Source organism: Pan paniscus, chromosome 1 (genome assembly GCF_029289425.2).
Source record: "Pan paniscus chromosome 1, NHGRI_mPanPan1-v2.0_pri, whole genome shotgun sequence".
Taxonomy (NCBI): Eukaryota; Metazoa; Chordata; class Mammalia; order Primates; family Hominidae; genus Pan; species Pan paniscus.
In genome coordinates this window covers 108,565,120-108,585,206 of record NC_073249.2, presented here as the reverse complement: position 1 = coordinate 108,585,206, position 20,087 = coordinate 108,565,120, and the positions used below count along the sequence as shown (strand labels likewise).

General features: G+C 39.3%; 1 long non-coding RNA gene across 1 annotated transcript in view; it reads left to right on the top strand.

Annotated features, from left to right (window-relative positions):
• Positions 1-15,895, top strand: part of LOC106635206 (uncharacterized) — a 62,257-nt gene extending 46,362 nt beyond the window's left edge. Inside the window, exons 3-5 of the long non-coding RNA XR_010110695.1 lie at positions 11,101-11,298; positions 11,958-12,039; positions 13,077-15,895. This is a non-coding gene — a long non-coding RNA (uncharacterized LOC106635206). The remainder of the gene's footprint in view (positions 1-11,100; positions 11,299-11,957; positions 12,040-13,076) is intronic.
• Positions 15,896-20,087: the final 4,192 nt, after the last annotated feature.

The window sequence follows — 20,087 nt, the reverse complement described above, 5'->3', positions numbered from 1 at the left end:
AAAAAGCGTATCGGGTATTGTGGAAATCAAACTGGCAATAAATCATGCAAATAAGAAAATATAAGGGCTCAATAGATAATAATTGTGTAATAAAGGTTATCAATGATAATGATGACAGTGCTTGCTTAAGTGTTAAAAGGGGGAGAGGAATTGTGTTTAGGAGTGTTGGATCCATATTCATTTGGTCAGGAAAATATATTATTATCGATAAAAGAGCTAAAACATGCTTTATGAGAGGGAGTGGTTATCCTAGCTTATTTGAGAACTAACAAGTACATAAAGACACAGGGTCAACTCTTTTTACACAATTTCAGACCACTAGCGAAGCCCAGAAACCCGTGATAAACTTTGACTGCATACGTATAGGCCAGCATTGGGAGGTAATTGCTTAGTGGTTTAAAGAACACACAGTTTTGAAGCAAGGAAGGAAGAAGTCTTAGAAATTATGTAAATCCAACTCCTTCACTTTATAAATGAGGACACTAAGGCCCTTAATGAAGAAACTGAGGCAGTAAAATGCTTTGCCCAAGGTTAGGATTAGGCACTTATTCTTAAAACATGATCATAGTCTTTGTTAAAAGGTGATTAAGAATAGGATGTATTTTGCATTTCTGAATCTATTTCCATGTTTGTATATTAGTGTGACTGGAAGTTTTTGTTTAAAGACTGTGTTTACATGCCAACTAAACATTAAGAGAGAGTCAGAATCTTTAAAAATGTCTGGAGGTTTCATCTGTTATTTTGTATATAAAAATTATAAGAGAAGGAACGTTAGTATTTACTAAGTAAGCACTTCCCAAGCATGAATCAAGTTTACATAAAGTGTCTCTAGTAAACTTCACAATAATCTTGGAAAGCAACCTATCCATCAGGGCTCAGTCCAGAAAGCAGAAACTACTCTCAACACCTTAAGCAGAAAGGGAATTTGATGCCTACAAAAGCTCTGAAAGGTCTAAATGAAGCATCTTTAGACAAGACCTCCAGGAATGGCTCCCAGTTCACTACCATAGAACTAGCCTGCCCAGGGACCAGGCGAGGTGGCTCACACCTGTAATCCCAGCACTTTGGGAGGCGGAGGCGGGCGGATCACCTGAGGTCGGGAGTTTGAGACCAGCCTGACCAACATGGCAAAACCCTGTCTCTACTAAAAATACAAAATTATCCAGGTGTGGTGTCGGGCACCTGTAATCCCAGCTACTCGGGAGGCTGAGGCAGAAGAATCGCTTGAACCCGGGAGGCAGAGGTTGTGGTGAGCCGAGATGGCGCCATTGCACTCCAGCCTGGGCAACAAGAGCAAAACTCCATCTCAAAAAAACCAGAATTAGCCTGCCCAGGGAACTTCTCTCTCTACTATAGGTGGAACACTAGGTGTCCAGAAGGTGCCATGCCTACTGCAGACTCGTAGATTCTGATGTCAAAGCCATGTAACTGGAACGTGACTCCACCACCAGCACCGTTGGCCCCAGAGTTGTGCTACAGCTGCTATATCCTTCCAGCAAAAGTTGATGCCCTTCAATGCCCTTCAAGCCACTTCATATTTTCCCAATTGATTCAGTTTCAAAGTCAGTTCTCATAGTACATATTTAATTGGTTGATCTAAGTCACATCAAGAGCTTTAGCTGCAAAGGAGTCTGATAAATACAGGTTTTAGCTTTTCAAGCCTCTGTATAACAGTATGTCATATTAGAAGGAAGTTGCAATAAATATCAAGTAGGTCTTATACCCATTTTTAGAATCATAAAGCCACTATTTTGACAGGTTAAGTAACTTACCTAAGGTCACACAGCAGTTAATAAAAGGAGAGAGGTTCAAAATAAGACCTCCTGGCTCTAATGCTGTCTGTACCTATATCCTAAGCAGTTTGTTGTTATCTCTGGCATAACATTTATTTCATTAGGTTTGCTGTATATTCACTCATCTGCTTTGATTAAGACAAACTTGTCCAACCCGCAGCCTGTGAGCCACATGTGGCCTAGGATGGTTTTGAATGCAGCCCAACACAAATCAGCAAACTTTCTTCAAACATTGTGAGGTTTTTTTGCAATTTTTTTTCTTTTTTTTGAGATGGAGTCTCACTCTGTCACCAGGCTGGAGTGCAGTGGCACAATCTTGGCTCACTGCAACCTCCACCTCCTGGGTTCAAGTGATTCTCCAGCCTCAGCCTCATGAGTAGCTAGGACTACAAGCGCGTGCCACCACGCCCAGCAAATTTTTGTATTTTTAGTAGAGGTGGGTTTCCACCATGTTGGGCAGGATGGTCTCAATCTCTTGACCTCATGATCCGCCCACCTCCGTCTCCCAAAGAGGTGGGATTACAGGCATAAGCCACAGTGCCCGGCCTTTTTTGTGATTTTTTTTAAAGCACATCAGCTATCATATTAGTGTGTTTTATGTGTGACCCAAGACCATTCTTCTAATGTGGCCCAGGGAAGCCAAACGATTGAACACCCCTGAATTAAGAAATCCCTTAAGGTAGAGACATTTGTGGTTCATTATTACACTCAGGGTCTCCCAAATACAGTATTCATGCCCATGTGTAATTTCTTCCCACATTTATTCTAGGCTTGGCTAAATGATTTGCTTTGGCCTAAGAGATGTCAGCAAACATGATGTGAGTTCAGTAAGTGTTTGCACATTGGCACATTGCTCTCACCACGTTAAGAAGTCCAAGGAGCCAACTTGAAGATGAAAGACATACAGAGAGAAATGTCCAGATCCTCAGCTGTCTCAGCTGAGCTCAACCCCCTGGAAATCCCCCAACTGAATGCAGCGCCATGAGTGAACTCAGGTGAAACAGCAGAAGAGCTTTCCAGGCAACCCACAGAATCATGAGAAATAGTAAATTATTGTTATTAGTCTCTAAGTTTTGGAGCTTTTTGTCATACAGTCATAAATAATTAAAAAGCATGCCTTATTTATTTTTTATCCATGTATTAATATATTTGTTTATTCATTTATTTATTTGGCAATTATTTAAATATCACAGGCACTGGGATATAAAATGCCTGTGATAATGCTAAGCACTGGGAGATATAATGATAGACAAGACGAGACTGTGCTGTGAAGAAGCATCCAATAAGGAGTATGAACAAAAAAAGATATGACTATATACCATGAAGTACAGGCTACGAGAAGAGTAAACACGGGGAGCTATGAAAGAATCTAATAGTGACATCTTACTCAATTTGGGGAGAGGGTGTCATAGGAAAATGCCTGATGTGGATATTCTGTGCATACTTATTTTCTGTTGTAATAGAGGAAAGAGAAATTCAGCAATTTGTTCAATGTCACTCAGTTATTGGACCGATATAATTTCTCCTGAATCTCATTTGATGACTCTGTACATAGCTGGTTTTTGTTTTTTTTTTTGAGACAGAGTCTTGCTCTGTCGCCCAGGCTAGAGTGCAGTGGTGCGATCTTGACTCACTGCAACCTTTGTCTCCCAGGTTCAAGCGATTCTCCTGCCTTAGCCTCCCAAATAGCTGGGACTACAGATGCCTGCCACCACGCATGGCTAATTTTTGTGGCTTTAGTAGAGATGGGATTTCACCATGTTGGCCAGGCTGGTCTCGAACTCCTGACCTCGTGATCCACCTGCCTCAGCCTCCCAAAGTGCTGGGATTACAGGCACGATCCACCATGCCCGGCCTTTCATAGGTATTTTTTATTTTTGTTCATTTAGTTGGTTTTGTTTTGTCTACAGTGGAAATCCATTCTCATCAATAAAAGCTGGGTTCTTGTGATCCAAACCACTAGGTTTTCTGCAAGCATAATTTTTAACAACAAATTAGCCTGCTTTCCCACCCAATAATTGTTTACTAAAAATTAAATCGTAAAATAATGATTAAATAATTTTAAAGTAGCTAAGTTTAAATATAAAAAATTATACTGGAAAGACATATTCATTTACAGAGCAAGACTTACCTTTTTTTTTGAGATGGAGTTTCGCTCTTGTTGCCCAGGCTGGAGTGTGATGGCGTGATCTCGGCTCATCGCAACCTCCACCTCCCAGGTTCAAGTGATTCTCATGCCTCAGCCTCCTGAGTAGCTGGGATTACAGGCATGCGCCACCACGCCCGACTAGTTTTTGTATTATTAGTAGAGACGGGGTTTCTCCATGTTGGTCAGGCTGGTCTCAAGCTCCCGACCTCAGGTAATCCACCCGTCTCGACCTCCCAAAGTGCTGGTATTATGGGTGTGAGCCACTGCATCTGGCCTAGAGCAAGACTTAAAAACACCAAATATTGAGATACAATTTGGTACCTTTTCCACTTTAATTATTGCCAGTCACTGTGTCATCCAACTGTTTTCTTCCCATCAAAATCTGAAGAAGCTCACAAATACAGTCATGTGCTGCACAATATGGTTTCAGTCACCAACAGACCACAGCTCTCATGGTGGTCCCATAAGAGTATAATGCTGTATTTTTACTGTACTTTTTCTATATTTAGATACTTTTAGATACACAAATGCTTACCATTGTATTATAATCGCCTACAGTAGTCAGTGCTGTAACATACTGTACAGGTTTGTAGCCCAGGAGGAATGAGCTAAACCATATACCCTAGGTGTGTAGTAGGCTGTGCCATCTAGGTTTGTATAAGCACACTGTATGGTGTCACACAATGACAAAATCACCTAATGATGCGTTTCACAAAACATATCCACGTCATTAAGCAACATATGGCTATACTGGGACAAAAGTGATTTGGCCCGATAAAATGGCTGCTTAGAGATTGTAACTGCCCTTACGGTTGTTCTTGCCTGTTGCACTTGCACAGACAGAACCAATTTACTGAGACAGCATTATTACAATAGAGAAATAGTTTAATAAATGCAGAGCTGGCTAAACAGAAGACCAGAGTTTTATTACTTAAATCGGTCTCCCCAAAAATTTGAAGACTAGGGTTTTTTAAGCGTAATTTGGTGGTCATGGGGCTAGGGAGTGGGGGAATGCTTTGGTTGGGTTGGGGCTGAAATCATAGGGGGTTGAAGCAGGTTCTTCTTGCTGTCTTCAGTTTCTGGGTGGGATGGCAGAACAAGTTGGGCCAGTTTACCAGTCTGGGTGGTGCCAGTTGGTTCATCAGAATGCAGGGTCTGAAAAATATCTCAAACACCAATCTTAGGTTTTACAATAGCGATGTTATTTATAGGAGCAATTGGGGAGTATATTAGTCGTTCTTGCATTGCTCTAAAGAAATATCTGAGAATGGGTAATTTATAAAGAAAAGAGGTTTAATTGGCTCATGGTTCTGCAGGCTGTACAGGAAGCATTGTGGCTTCTGCTTTTGGGGAGGCATCAGAAAGCTCACAATCATGGCTGAAGGCAAAAGGGGACCAGGCATCTAATATGGCAGAAGCAGGAGGAACAGAGAGTGGGGGGTAGGGGTAGGGGGATGTAACACACATTTTTGAACAACCGCATCTCACGAGACTCACCATCATAAGAACAGCACCAAGGAGATCGTGCTAAATCATTCATGAGATGTCCACCCCCATGATCCAATCACCTTCCACCAAGCTTCACCTCCAACACTGGGGATTACAATTTGACAGGAGATTTCGGTGGGAACACAGATATAAACCATATCAGGAAGTTTAGAATCTTGTGGCCTCTGGCTGCATGACTCCTGAGCCATAATTTCTAATCTTGTGGCTAATTTGTTAGTTTTACAAAGGTGGTCTGGTTCCCAGGCAAAAAGGGGGTTTGGTTTGGGAAGGGACTATTATCATCTTTGTTTCAAAGTTAAACTATAAATGAAATTCCTTTTATAGTTAGCCCGACCTACGCCCTGGAATGAACAAGGACAGCTTGGAGGTTAAAAACAAGATGGAGTAGGTTGAGACAGATTTCTTTTGCTGTCATAATTTTCCTATGTCACAGTTTTCTCACTGTTATAATTTGTGCAAAGGTAGTTTCAAGATGGTTCTAGGACCTTGAGGAGTCCTAAGTATCACAGATGGAAAAATCGGTATGTTAAGAAAAGTACAGTCATAATCACTAACCCTTATTTTAGTTAAAATACAAGCTTATACATAGAAACAAGGCTGCAGTATAGAAGAAAGTCCGCAAATAGGCAGTGCAGTTTTAATTAGTTGAGTACGGAGGCTAATTAATATGCAAATGAGGAGCTTACCAATATTAATCATCTGTTTTACTAGGCGGCTTTTACTAAAGAGTTTCTAACGAGTTTGCAAATTAAGTTTCTTTGACATTAAAAATCAGCTAAACGCCTGTCTGAGAATAATCTCTTCTAACTCAAGGGCGGGAAGCGGGAATTTTTTTCTGGACGAAAAACAGCAATGTTTAAAACCAATTCCCATGTTGGCAAGCACTGTGCAAGAGTTCTGTATCAACCCTTTCCAGGCTCTAATTGAAACCATTTCAGCAAGAGAGACACCAGAAAACAGTTGGAACAGAGACAAATATGAGTCATGGTGATTTAAAGATACATGACCTAGAAAGTTACATCAAAAAACTTGCTTAAGTTGGTGACTGGCATTGTTAAAGCACAAAAGAGGTTAGAAATATTTGCTTAAACTCCCTTTTATGGCCTTTAACATACCCCTGTGGTTCTCTTTACTTGGAAATATTGAAGATTGGGTTGAGCGCTGACTTATCAGGGGTGATCTGAGTATGAGGACAGATTACAAAGTGGTCACTTTTGTTTTGGGATTCATTTTCATTCAAATTTGGAAAAAGTATATAGGCTTCAGTTCAATTATGTTCATTCTATTTTCATCCTATTTGCAATGTCAATTGATTCCATTATCGTGCCACTTGGCTATTAATACAAAATTATACACTACAAATTAATACAATATTTTTAAGTTTCCTACTTCCAGGCAGAATGTCAGCAAAGAAATTCTTTTGAAAGACAATAGATTGGATGCAACTCTTCTCTGATCCTCTGCTCCAGTAATTGAAATTCACAGTTGCCCTTAAAAATATTTTCTCTTTCATCATATCCCTATGGAGATTCAAAGGAAACTTTGAAATGATACCTTTTCAATGAGCTCACAATCTATGTTTCTTCTCAAATTTTGCACCTCTCCCCCCCGCCACTCTTCTATACCGATCAGCCAAAACTTAACCACAATTAGGCTAGACAAATTTGTTACCAGGGATCTCCTTTATGCATTCATTCATTCACTTGTTCAATGAATATTGATAAGGTTGAACCAAGGTACAGAGCACCTCCCGCTGTATAAGATACTTTGGGATGCAAATATGTATAATTAGCAGTTTCAAGGGATTTACAGTCTACCAAGAAAATAAAACACGTGCCCAATAAGGCCGCTTTGAAGAATTATGTGATAAAAGCAATGAGAGTTGTATATCTCATGTGCTTGCTGCACATGACTTTGAGCAATCTTGTGAAAACATTCTGCCTCAATCTCTTTCTTAATATAGCAGAGTCCTAGTGAGATAACATCAGAGAACAGAAGGTGATTGGTGATTTATTACTTTTCAGTTTTTACAAGTTTAAAGTGGCTTATATGACAAATATCGAAGAATGGTCCCACCTTTCCCAGAGTAGGGAGAGACCTTACTTTAGTCTGTGGATATGTTTACTTGCTGACTGTCAATGAGAATGAGACAATGACATTCACTTAAAGTGTTCAGCGGGGAGCTCTGGACTATATTTTTCTTTTTCTGTTATGATTCTTGTTGTCTGAAGCCTTATTTCTTTTGGTCAATACCTGTGCTAAATGTCCTGGTTGGTGGAAAATACTGTTAGATTCAGATTCATTGAAATTCATGGCAAAAATGAAAGAAAGTCCTTAATCAAAGGCACAAGATAGATTTTGCGAAGAAATTACGGCCAGAAAATTAATCCAAAATGTGCTTTGGTTTGGGCTTCTGTACAAGCACGTCTTGGCGGCAGGTCTGGACTCGAGGTTGTGGGAGCTGCAGGAGTGGAAAATGGAAATGGCTCATCTGCACCTGCCCTTTCTCCAGAGATTTGGCTCATCATCCTCTCCCATGACACACAGGGCCAGTCCACACTCAGAGAGAAGTCTGCAGACCATTCTTCCTTGATGCCCAAGCCCCAGCAGGATGGCGCTCCAAGTCACTGTCACTAAACTGTATATGGTGTTTTACAAACAACTATATGATTGGATATAGAATGTATTTCTGTGGTATGTGTGAATTCCAATTGTTTGCTCTAGAACAGCACTGTTCAATAGAACATTTTGCAGTGACAAAAATATTCTATAAATCTCCATGGTCCAATACAATAGCCGCTAACCACATGGCTATTGAGGATTTAAAATCTGGAACTGGATTTTTAATTTTATTTAATTTTGATTACATAATTTTAATTTAAATAGCCACATATGTCTAGGAGCTTACCATAATGGACAGTGCAGCCCTAGAAAATAACTTCATCCATTTTGATTTTATAAATGGAAATGGCATATAACCACCCTATGATAATGACACAATTCTGACTTAGGCGCATGAACTAATTCTCTTAATTTTGACATAAATATAATGAATGAAATTTCAACCCTTCTGCTATTGATGAAAAAGTAAGGCTTTAACCTCAATTGTCTAGATTGAATATATAACTGGCCAACTGCTCACTTTGATTTTTTTTCCGTTTATTATACATCTTGCATCCCACACCTAGCCATAGATAGGTAAGATTAAATTAGTTGAAGGCCGGGCGCGGTGGCTCAAGCCTGTAATCCCAGCACTTTGGGAGGCCGAGGCAGGCGGATCACTAGATCAGGAGATCGAGACCATCCTGGCTAACACAATGAAACCCCGTTTCTACTAAAAATACAAAAAAATTAGCCAGGCATGGTGGCAGGTGCCTGTAGTCCCAGCTACTCAGGAGGCTGAGGCAGGAGAACGGTGTGAACCCAGGAGGCAGAGCTTGCAGTGAGCCGAGATCATGCCGCTGCACTCCAGCCTGGCCAACAGGGCAAGACTCCATCTCAAAAAAAAAAAAAAAAAAGATTAAATTAGTCTTCCATCTTAAGAGCACATAATAGGACCTTCTAATTAGGACACAAAATTATAAAAACATAAATAAAGTAAATGCAAATAATATGAATAAACTCTCTAGATAATTCAAAATGCTGTTTGAATCAGACTTCTGAACAACTTGGTGGCATGGCTACACTGGAGCTAAATTTGCTATTATTTGAAAATTCTGAAATCAAGTACTCTAAATGATGTGTTCTAATAAGAAATAATCACCTCTTAAGAGTATGGTAACATGTATGATACTAAGCACAAGTAATACAAAACAGCATATAACCTGAATTTTATGTATAGTTCATGTCTGGGAGGAAATGTTCCCAATGTTTGCACCAGAATTAGAAGCAACCAGAGACTCAATTGGTCTGATTCTAATAACTATGCGGGAGCTTTTCTGAGATGCTGAATGTGCACTTCTGAGCCCCCTTCCACTCACCGATCTGTGTTGATCAGCCCAGATACATACAACTAACTAGAATTTCATCACTTTTAAACCCGCACCATTGAGTTGATGCCACATCCATGAATATGATTGATTTAGACAAGACTGAAAAACATAGCGTTTTAGATAACCGGGGGTTCAGCCAAATTCTAAGGAGAGGCTTGAGAGCACCTGCTCCTCTAGTGGCATTAATATGGCTCCTGGAGGCTGGGCATGGTGGCTCACGCCTGTAATCCTAGCACTTTGGGAGGCCAAGGTGGGCAGATCACGAGGTCAAGAGATCAAGAGTATCCTGGCCAACATGGTGAAACCCCATCTCTACTAAAAATACAAAAATTAGCTGGGCATAGTGGCATGTGCCTGTAGTCCCAGCTACTCGGGAGGCTGAGGCAGGAGAATCGCTTGAACCTGGGAGGCAGAGGTTGCAGTGGGCCGAGATTGCACCAGTGCACTCCAGCCTGGGCGACAGAGCGAGACTCCATCTCAAAAAAAAAAAAAAAAAATGGTTCCCGGAAAAATCAACCCACTTGTTTATACAGCCTGTCTTACTTCATAGGATTCTTGTGAGAATTAAATGAGATCCTGGGAGGGTTAGATGACTACAGTAGAAAGAGCAGTCAGATGATTTAAAAAATCTGAATTTTAATCCTGAGACTTTACTTAAGGTCTTTGAGTTTTAGCTTTCTTACCTGCAGAATGAAGGTAGGAATGTCGGCTCCATATATCTCACAGAGTTTCTGCAAGGATCACGCAACACTCACTCTGCATGCTTTTTTTTTTTTTTAATTCTGAGTTTGTTATAGGCACAGAGATTTCTGATTTCTGGTCACTGTTTTTTAGATTCATTTACTTTTATCTAGTCCCTTAGTCACCAGTTGCACATATCTACAAAATGATTGGCTGGGATTAGTGGCGTGGTCTATGAAGGTGAAATTGAGTGAAACAAGAAGAACCATAAAAGGCCCCAAATCCGTGGCCTTGACTTCATTAAGCAAGCGCAATATTCATCTGTGGGATCCATCTTCAGTGAAATGCAGCCTCCTGACCTTTTGCCAGCTTAGCCCCGCTGTCAGCAGCTGGGGGGCCCTGCCACAGGGCTGGGGAGGGAGCCCCGGGTTGCCCACATTGCAGATCATCTCAGGAATATTCAAGAGGGACTGTAAAATAAACCCCCAGTCTTGTAATTTTATTTCAAAAAGCAAAAATTCTCCCAGATAATGAGCATTTTGCTCTAATAAGAACTGTAGGATTGATTAGGTTCAAACTGTTAACAGACATCCTTATGGTTAATGAAGCAGCACTGAAAATGCCTCTGGATTTTTTTGAAACTTAAATCATACAAAAGCAAGCAAAGAACTGGAGGTAGGGTGGAATAAACTGTCTGTTAGTTAATATACTCAAAATAATGGACCCAAAATGTTCTTTGAAAAGTTAATATGTATCAAGAGTTATTTCCCCAATGGGCAAGCAATAAACTTTGATGATTATTGTTGAAACATTCTTTGGATAACATATTTTTCTGTGAATCTTGAGTGGGGGACTGAAGCTTCTGCCATTTTAATTCCTTTGTTAATGTCTTTATGAATGCAATTAACACTTCATTCACGCTTCTTTGTTTCTGGATCCCATTAGGATGTGGTTTATGCCAGTTTCTCTCTCCCAGGAGACAGCCCGCATCACACAACATTTCACTCAGCTGTGTCGCTGAGCACTGACAAACTCAATTTACGAAAGGCAAGAGTGAGTTGACACCATGCTGTGGCAGTTGTCCTGATGGGAGGAAACGACTCATTTCCTTCCAAGGTAGAATCCACCTTCTCTGAGAAGCATGCTTGTGCACAAGAGTACTGAAGACAAGGAGGTAAGGAAAGCCTCTTGGCTGACACAAAGTAAAATCCCTGCAGTTGAAGAAATGCTAAAAATCAAATTTGGTTCCTGGTCTTAAAAGAAAAAACAGCTATCGCTTGCCCTGTAGGCACAACAGGCTGCTATTATCTTTATCAAACATTTAGTAAGAGCTAACTAGGTACAAAGTAAGGGAGAAGCCCAGAAGCAGAGGAAATGTCTCTCTTTTCTGGAGCTTACAATGTAAATAAGAGGCAACAGATAAACATGACAAATACATAAGCCGGGGTGAAAGGCAACACAGCTAAGTCCTGAATGAGAAGCACAGACCAAAAGAACACTAGGAGTTCAGAAGTCTGTGATGGGGAATTTGGGGAAAGCTTTTCTGGGGAGGTAAGAATTAAATAAAAGCCGTTCCCCCAGCCATTCAATGATTGAACTCACCAGTAAAGAGGGAGAGAATAGGAGGAATTGCAGAGAGGGAAAGAGAGGCAAGCATTAGCTAAGATGCAAAGGTCCAAAATGAATAAGAAGGTTTTTGCTCATGATACATTATTTTCCCTTTATATTAAAGTCTCTCCTCCAATTGATGGCATCATTTCTATTTCAAATATCAGTGTGCTATTTGCTTAACAGCCAAAGGCACTGCAAATGAATATATCTGAATCTTACTAGGAACTGTACAGAAGAAGATGCAGGAGGTCTGAAGGGAAGTCAGAGACAAAAGAAGGAAGGAAGCAAGCAAGCACTGCTCATGGTTTGGCATTATATTTTTTCTTTAAATGAAAAAAAAATCACCTATAGATAGGCCTTGTACCTGTGCTATAATTTTAAGTTCGGTTTTCTCTGACAAACACAAAAAAAGGGGAGAATTTCTCGTAAGTGTTATGAAGCATAACATATTACCAGAAAAGGAAGTAAAGCAGCTTATAGCCCAAGTCATCTGTGCCTAATATTAAGGGCGTTTTAATATGCCAAGGATGGTATTCCTTATGTAATTTTAACATTATTTAATGGTATGATAATTGGTTGTTTTCTTATTTCTGAGTTACTCCAGAAATCTAGCCCTTTTCCCATTAGCTATATATCCTTATTACCAAGATCTTCCTCACGTCTCTTTCCACCAGATCTGGGCTGTCAACGCCATCATATTCTATTAGATTAAGGCCTGGATGTATTTCTGCCAGACTGGCCAGCCCCTAGGCATTAAAGCATTACAGACCACAGTCATGCCTAAGCACTTTTTGCATTAACAATAAGGGTCATTTTGTTTACATTTTATCATATGAAGCTGCTCTTTGTGGGAAAAATGGCTTCCTATATTACTAATGTTTGGCCAAAGAACAACTAACATTAACATTAACACTGATTCTAATCAAAAGTGAAAGTGTTGGTAATTTTATGAAGGTTATTTCTTTCCCTAAAGCAAATAGCTGTCAATTGTCACTTTTAGAACTACCATGATTTATTGGAAGAATAACAACTCAGTAGAATTACTGAATTAATTCCCAAATATTTAAATGGAAAAGAAAAAAAAATGATAAAAGGGATGGTCTGTATGGAGCAGGGAGGGGAAGGGATGGTTCTGAGGCTAAAAAACAAAACAAAAAAAAAAACCCTTTACTTCTGTCCTTGTGCATTTTTTTAAATAGAAAAAAGCCACTCTGCATTCCCTGGCCTCAAGCCACTAGGTCACTATGTAAAACATAAACAGGGTCTGTGTTTTGCTGCATTTGAGAAAGATGTAAAGGTGTAAATATGATGGAAGAGGTTTTATTTCCTTTCCCCTCTCAGGAATGGTCTGACAGCCCCAGGCTCGAGAATGTGTCTCTCCCAAGTACTCTGTCACCCTGGTAACCATGGAGACCATGACGATCGATTAGATGCCATCTGATCTCAACCTTATAAAAAAAAAAAGGCAGCAGATGGCAACCAGGCCACTAGACCTGTCTCAAGAGAGACAAAGAGGAAGAGCGAGAAAGGGAAGGAAGGAGGGAGAAAGGGGAGGAGTTGGGGGTGGGTTGGCGCGGGAGAAGAGAGCCCAGAAGCAGCTCTGGAAATGAAAATTTTAGAAAAGAATGAAAATAGAAAACAAGGAAAGCAATGGAAAAAAAGAAACTAAAACCCACTGTGTGATAGACCTCTATAGTGAGTTGTGGGAAGATAACTCTACAGAGAAAGCGAATCAGCTATCTCCTAACTTTCCACTTTTATACAGAATGGTGTGGAACCCGGGCCCCAAGGCTTCTCTGAGGGATACGCACCAAGTTGGCTTTCAGAATCGGTTGGACTTTGATGCATCCAAAAGAGAATTCTGAGACCTGGTTCTCAGAATAAATGTCCCTAATCAGATGAGACCTTTCAGGGGACTGTATGCATCAATACCTGGTATGTTTGTCAGCCCATCCCCAGCAGTGTTCTAATACTCCTTAAAGGAAGAAGCGATAACCAGGTCAGTAGATACCTAAGGTGAAAAGAAGACAAGAGCAGTTAAGTCAATTCTGGTAACCTAGGGGTCTTAGCCAGTGTCCCAGAGTAATGTAATGGCTAATATTTATGAAGTGTTTATGATATGTCAGACACTGCTAAGCACTACACACAGAATATTTAATTTAATCCAGATAACAATACCATAAGTTAGGTGCAATAATTATTCCCATTTTACAGAGAGGACCTGAGGCTTAGAGGTTAACTACCTTCATCAAGGGCATACCTAGAATGCAATATGTAAATGTTCAGAACAGCTTACTTATATAGAGAGTTGATTTGCTCACTCTTGTTCTTTCCTTTTCAATCCCCTCCCCTACCTTTTTTTTGAGATGGACTTTCACTCTGTCACCCAGGCTGGAGTGCAGTAGTGCAAACTCAGCTTACTGCAACCTTCGCCTCCTGGGTTCAGGTGATTCTTCTGCCTCAGCCTCTGGAGTAGTTGAGATTACAGGTGTGCACCACCACATCTGGCTAATTTTTGTATTTTTAGTAGAGACAGGGTTTCACCATGTTGCCCAGGCTGGTCTCGAACTCCCAACCTCAGATGATCCACCCACCTTGGCCTCCCAAAGTGCTGAGATTACAGGCATGAGCCACCGCGCCTGGCCTTCTCCTCCTTTTTATTTATTTATTTTCATTTTTTATTTTTTGAGATGGTGTCTTGCTACATCAGTCAGGCTGGTCTCAAACTCCTGGGCTCAAGTGAGCCTTCTGCCTCAGCCTCCCTAGTAGCTGGGACTATAGGCATGCACTACCACACCTAGCATTTTTCCCTTTTACATTTTATTTCAGATTTTTGCAGATTACAAAACAGGACATGTCCAATATAGAAAACTGCTTAAAACAAGAGAAAGAAAGGGAAAATTATCTACAATCCCATTAGTCAGAGATACGTGTGATAAGCATGTGGATTATGTAATATACATATATATATATAGAGAGAGAGAGAGGGAGACAGACATGTATATTTTAAGCAAATATAGTATTAAATCTTAAATACTGTTTGGTTAACCTACTTTTTTTTGGAACATTATATTATGAAAAACTTTCCATATTTTTGACTCTTCTATTTTATCTGATTTAATGATTATAGCATTCTACTATCTGATGTATCATAATTTTATTTAACTACTTCCTTATTATTGGATTGTATTTCCAGATTTTTGCTACTATAAATAATGCTATGGTGATCATTCTTGTATGTAAACCTTTTTTGTACTCCTCTGACTTTTTTCTTTAGAATGAAAACATACTTGCTAAGTCAAAGTGTATGTTTTCTCAAAACTTCTAAATTGAGGTGTAGCATATATACAACAAAGTGAATAAATCTCAAGTGTACTGCGAGTTGAATTCTACATGTGTATAGACAATGGGTACAACCACCGCCCAGATCAATGGATTAAACATTTTCCAGAATGCTCTTCATGCCTCTTCCCAGTCAATAGCTATCCCCTGTTCTTGAACTTCATATAAATGGAATCATAGAGTGTGTATTCTTTGGTTTCTGGCTTCCTTCACTCAACATAATGTCTGCAAGATTCATCCATGCTGTGGAGTATAGCAGTAATTCATTCTTTTTATTGCTTCATAGTATCCTTTAAAAAAAAAACTACAATTTATTGATTTATTTTTTTCTGATAGACATTTAGGCTATTCTGAATAAAGCTGTTATGTATATTCTTATACATGTCTTTTGGATGACATATTTATACTTCAAAAAATATAAACTAGGAGAGGCATAACTAAATCATAGAGTAAGGCATACTTTTAGCTTTAAATGCAGAGTAAACATTTTTAAAGTTTTATTTTGTTTTTGGAGAGGGGACCTACTTTTAAATTGATCTCCAAAACAGCTGTACCAATTTGAACTCCAACTATCCAATGTCATGAGTGTACCCTTCCCCTTCCTGCCTTACCACCAGCTAGTGGGCATTTTCATTCTTCTTAATCTTTGCCAGTGTGAGAAACAAAATGGTATCTCATTGTTTATATTGTGTTTGATGACCAAGAAAATGTTAAAAAAATTCTTGCTATGTTACCAGATATTCTCGTTTCTTCTTTTGTAAATTGCCCGTATACATCATTGCCCTATTTGCTATTAGCTTTAAGATAAGGCAAAAAGCTTAAATATAATCCATATAGTATGTATAGATCCATTGGCATTGTAAGAAAAATTCATTGGTATTTATAACCAAAAAATATTTACATTCTTTCCATAAGTTGACATCCTGCTCTATATATTTCAGAACGAAGTTAACATTTACTTTAACTTCATTAAATTACCAATTACTGAGCACATTTACTCTTTAAAACAGCTCTATTTATTTCATTCTTACAATTTCATTTAACTTCAGAGGTAGCATTTAGTTTTCATGAAAACTCTAAAGGTATTTAATATTCTGCCTATTTTTACAAGTGCAGAAATCAAAGCTCACGGGGCTCAGGGTCACAAATGATTAAGTGGTGGGACTGGGATTTAAACCCAAGACACCTCAAGTCAAAAGTAAATTATTTTTCTCTTTTCTGTAGATGCCATTGCCTAGGTCAGTGCTCTGGCCTATCATCTGAATGTTTATATCCTCCTAAAATGTATATATTGAAATCCTCACCACCATAGGTGATGCTATTAGGAACTGGGGGCCCTTGGGAGGTGACTGAGTCTCGTGAAGGCAGGCCATCATGAATGATCAGTGTCCTTATGAGAGCTGCCCCCCAAATTTCCCTCACCTCTTCCACTATGTGACGACACAGCAAGAAGGCACCATTTTTGAACAAGGAAGTTAGCCCTTACCAGACACCAAATCTGCTAGCACCTTGATCTTGGGCTTCCCAGACTCCAGAAATGTGAGAAATAACATTTCTATTACTTGTAAGTCACCCAGGTATGGTATTTTGTTACAGCTACCTGAACAGACTAAGATAAGCAGTGATTCTCTTTTTTTTCCCCCATGTTTCAAACCCTAAGAGGGCATCTGAATTCTAGAACCCTATCCTTAACTCCCTTCCATTCTCAACACACATCTACCATTCCACTACCAAAGTCCAAAGAGTATCAGGATCTCTGGGCTATCAAGAAGATGGAGAATATGAAAAAAATCCATGTTAGCTCATTTATTTTAGAAACTTTTCTTTGTGTGTGGTGTGTTTTAAAATCTGAGTAATGGTTTAATAAATCCAGAAGTAGAATAAGTAGAAGCAGAAGTGAATCTAGGATCTTTTCCTCTTGATAAGTTACTCCTTTTGGGGTCTGAAGCTTACATAATTTTAGAGGCTTTTTAAAAGAAAAAGAAGACAAGAATATTTATACAAAATTAGGTTTGAGTGTTGATTTAAAGTGAGAAAAGAAATTGCTATCAATTACACATTTTAAAAACATTTAACTGCCACAAGAATCACAAAATTAAAAAAAATATATATTTATTTTATATATATATTTATATATATATATATATATGGCACTTAATTGCCCTGACACCCCTATATAATTATGCCTTCATTTTTTGGCTCTATATATTCTTGGGTCACGACTTCATATAACAAAGATTTTTGTAGTATTTTCTATCAAGAGGGTACGTATAAAGATAGATTGGTCTTTCCAGTAGCATGGTTGATCAAATTTGTTTTTCATTAAGAATTTGGAAAAGTTTCTGTGAGCTTCATAACTCATTATTTGTACTATCACATAAATGCTTGGGATTACAGTCAGTTTTAGGAAATTTCCATCAAATTTTTGTCATATGTGAACTCTAAGATTTCAGAGTATCTCTAATTTGTTTTCGTTGTTGTTACTGTTCAATGACTAATCTTTTTTTCTCTTTGAATTTAATGAATTTACATCAAAAAATTAGGTAGTCATTTTGCATTTAAGGAATAAAAATCTTTAAAAAAAATACAAAGAATGAAAGGATTTTAGCCAAGTTTACACTTCTTTTTGCTATAATTTTTAACAATTCAGCTCATCATAACTTAATGCAATGTGCAAATGCAGCACGTATTACGATCACTTAACTAAATTTAAGGAAGTACATTGTTAATAGTGGCCCTCAGAGGAAATATATTTATCTTCTTGTAAAAACTCCATGGTATATAAACATTACATAATAATGCTACTTAACCACCTCTTGTCTCAAGAATCATTACCCGGCGAGGTGTGGTGGCTCATGCCTGTAATCCCAGCACTTTGGGAGGCTGAGGCGGGCAGATCACGAGGTCAGGAGTTCGAGACCAGCCTGACCAACATGGTGAAACCCCGTCTCTACTAAAAATACAAAAATTAACCAAGTGTGGTTGCGGGTGCCTGTAATCCCAGCTACTTGGGAGGTTGAGGCAGGAGAATCACTTGAACCTGGGAGGTGGAGGTTGCAGTGAGCCGAGATCCAGCCTGGGCAACAGAGCAAGACTCCTGTCTCAAAAAAGAAAAAAACAAAAACAAAACAAAAAAACCACAAATGCTTTAATAGTTTTAAAGCAAAAGCTGTTAGAGTCTAGATAGCTAAAACTATACTTGCGAGTTCAAGCTTACAGATAAGTAGCTCTTAATAAAATATATTTTGATATATGTAGTTCTTTTTTTTTTTTTTTTTTTTGAGACAGTCTCGCCCTGTCACCCAGGCTGGAGTGCAGTGATGTGATCTCGGCTCACTGCAAGCTCCGCCTCCTGGGTTCACACCCATTCTCCTGCCTCAGCCTCCCAAGTAGCTGGGACTACGGGCGCCCGCCACCACGCCCAGTTAATTTTTTTGTATTTTTAGGAGATACAGGGTTTCACCGTGTTAGCCAGGATGGCCTCAATCTCCTAACCTTGTGATCCGCCCGCCTCAGCCTCCCAAAGTGCTGGGATTACAGGTGTGAGCCACTGCGCCCAGCAAGTAGTTCTTTTAAGTAGTTCTTAATAAAATATCCTTCCTCCCCATGCCCCTACCCTAAATCTTATATTGTTCTTATAAAACTTTGGTCAAGAGTAAAAATATATCCAGGCAGATGTATATGTCATACAATAGCAAGAACCGTAAAGCCCAACTAATGACTTTAAAATATAAGACAATTATAATGTACTCAAAGGTAATAAAGAAAAGCTTTCATGGGGGTAATATTGAAACAGTCACAAAGGTTAAGAAAATAGTGATGTCACTCGGGGATGGTGGCTCACGCCTGTAATCCCAGCACTTCGGGAGGCTGAGGCCGGAGGATCACCTGAGTCTTTATTCCAGAGTTAACATAATTTCAGTCAGCAGGCATTTGGGGAAGTATTTCAGATGGGGAAGGGACATTTTCCCAATTCCTTGGGAAAATTATGTTCAGTATCTTCTGCCTAAGAAAATGAGCCTGAATGTAGTGTGTAGGTGACTAAATAAATAATTTGTTTAAGCTAAGGGAGTTAAATTTTAGTTACTGAAAACATTCCACAGGCCTTAGCTGCCAAACTTCCCACTGAAAGGCCTGAGTGATTTTACTGAGTATACTTTCCTTACAGAAGGAGCCTTTGCCAATCCCGTCCCATGATAGGATCACCGTTATTGGGTTTAACCTGCACCTTGAGGGGTTTTGTACAGCTGAGGCGCTTGGTCATACTCTCATTCTCTGCTGTCTGCCTTCAGAGGCATTTTCTTTCTTGAGTTAAACCTCAGAGGGCTCTTAAAGTTTCAAGGAGATTTGGTGTTCCCCCTCTCTTTTCTTTGAGAGGAAGGACAGAAACGGGATATACAGAAATCCTTAACTTTATGTAAATGACCCACCTTTCTTTCTTTCCCTGGAGTGTTATGAAAATAAGTGTTCTGAAAACATTTTTCAAACTGCTCCCTTGAGGTGTGAAGAAAAGTGCTATCAGTCCCACAGGTTTTCTACAAAAGCTTTTAAATCGGAGGAGGGAGGAAGGAAAAGTAAAACACATGCCTCCAGCATTTTTCAGATATTTTGGAATTTAAAAAATATATATCGTTATAGAGATTGTTTTGGTTTTTCACCATCAACTAGTTCACAGGCTGGGCCTGTTGCTGGCTATTGACTTAAGAGGAGCACCTCCTGGGAAAAGGTTAGCACATCGGAGTGGTGTTTGTTAAAACTGACAACGTGATAAACTAGGTTTGTATTTACTCTATCATTACGGAGGATACTTTTAACATCCTTTTGATGTGCTAATAGTCCTTCCTGTGGAAAATTATGCAAACAAACAAACTATTAATTAGATCAAGAGCAGCAGTCTCTGTAGAACTACAACATCCAGATTTGCTGATGTGGATGGACTTGAGCCAGGCAGTGGCCTTTAGCTGCAAGGGATGCTCTCAGAGGCCAGCTCTCTGTGCACATCTGTATACC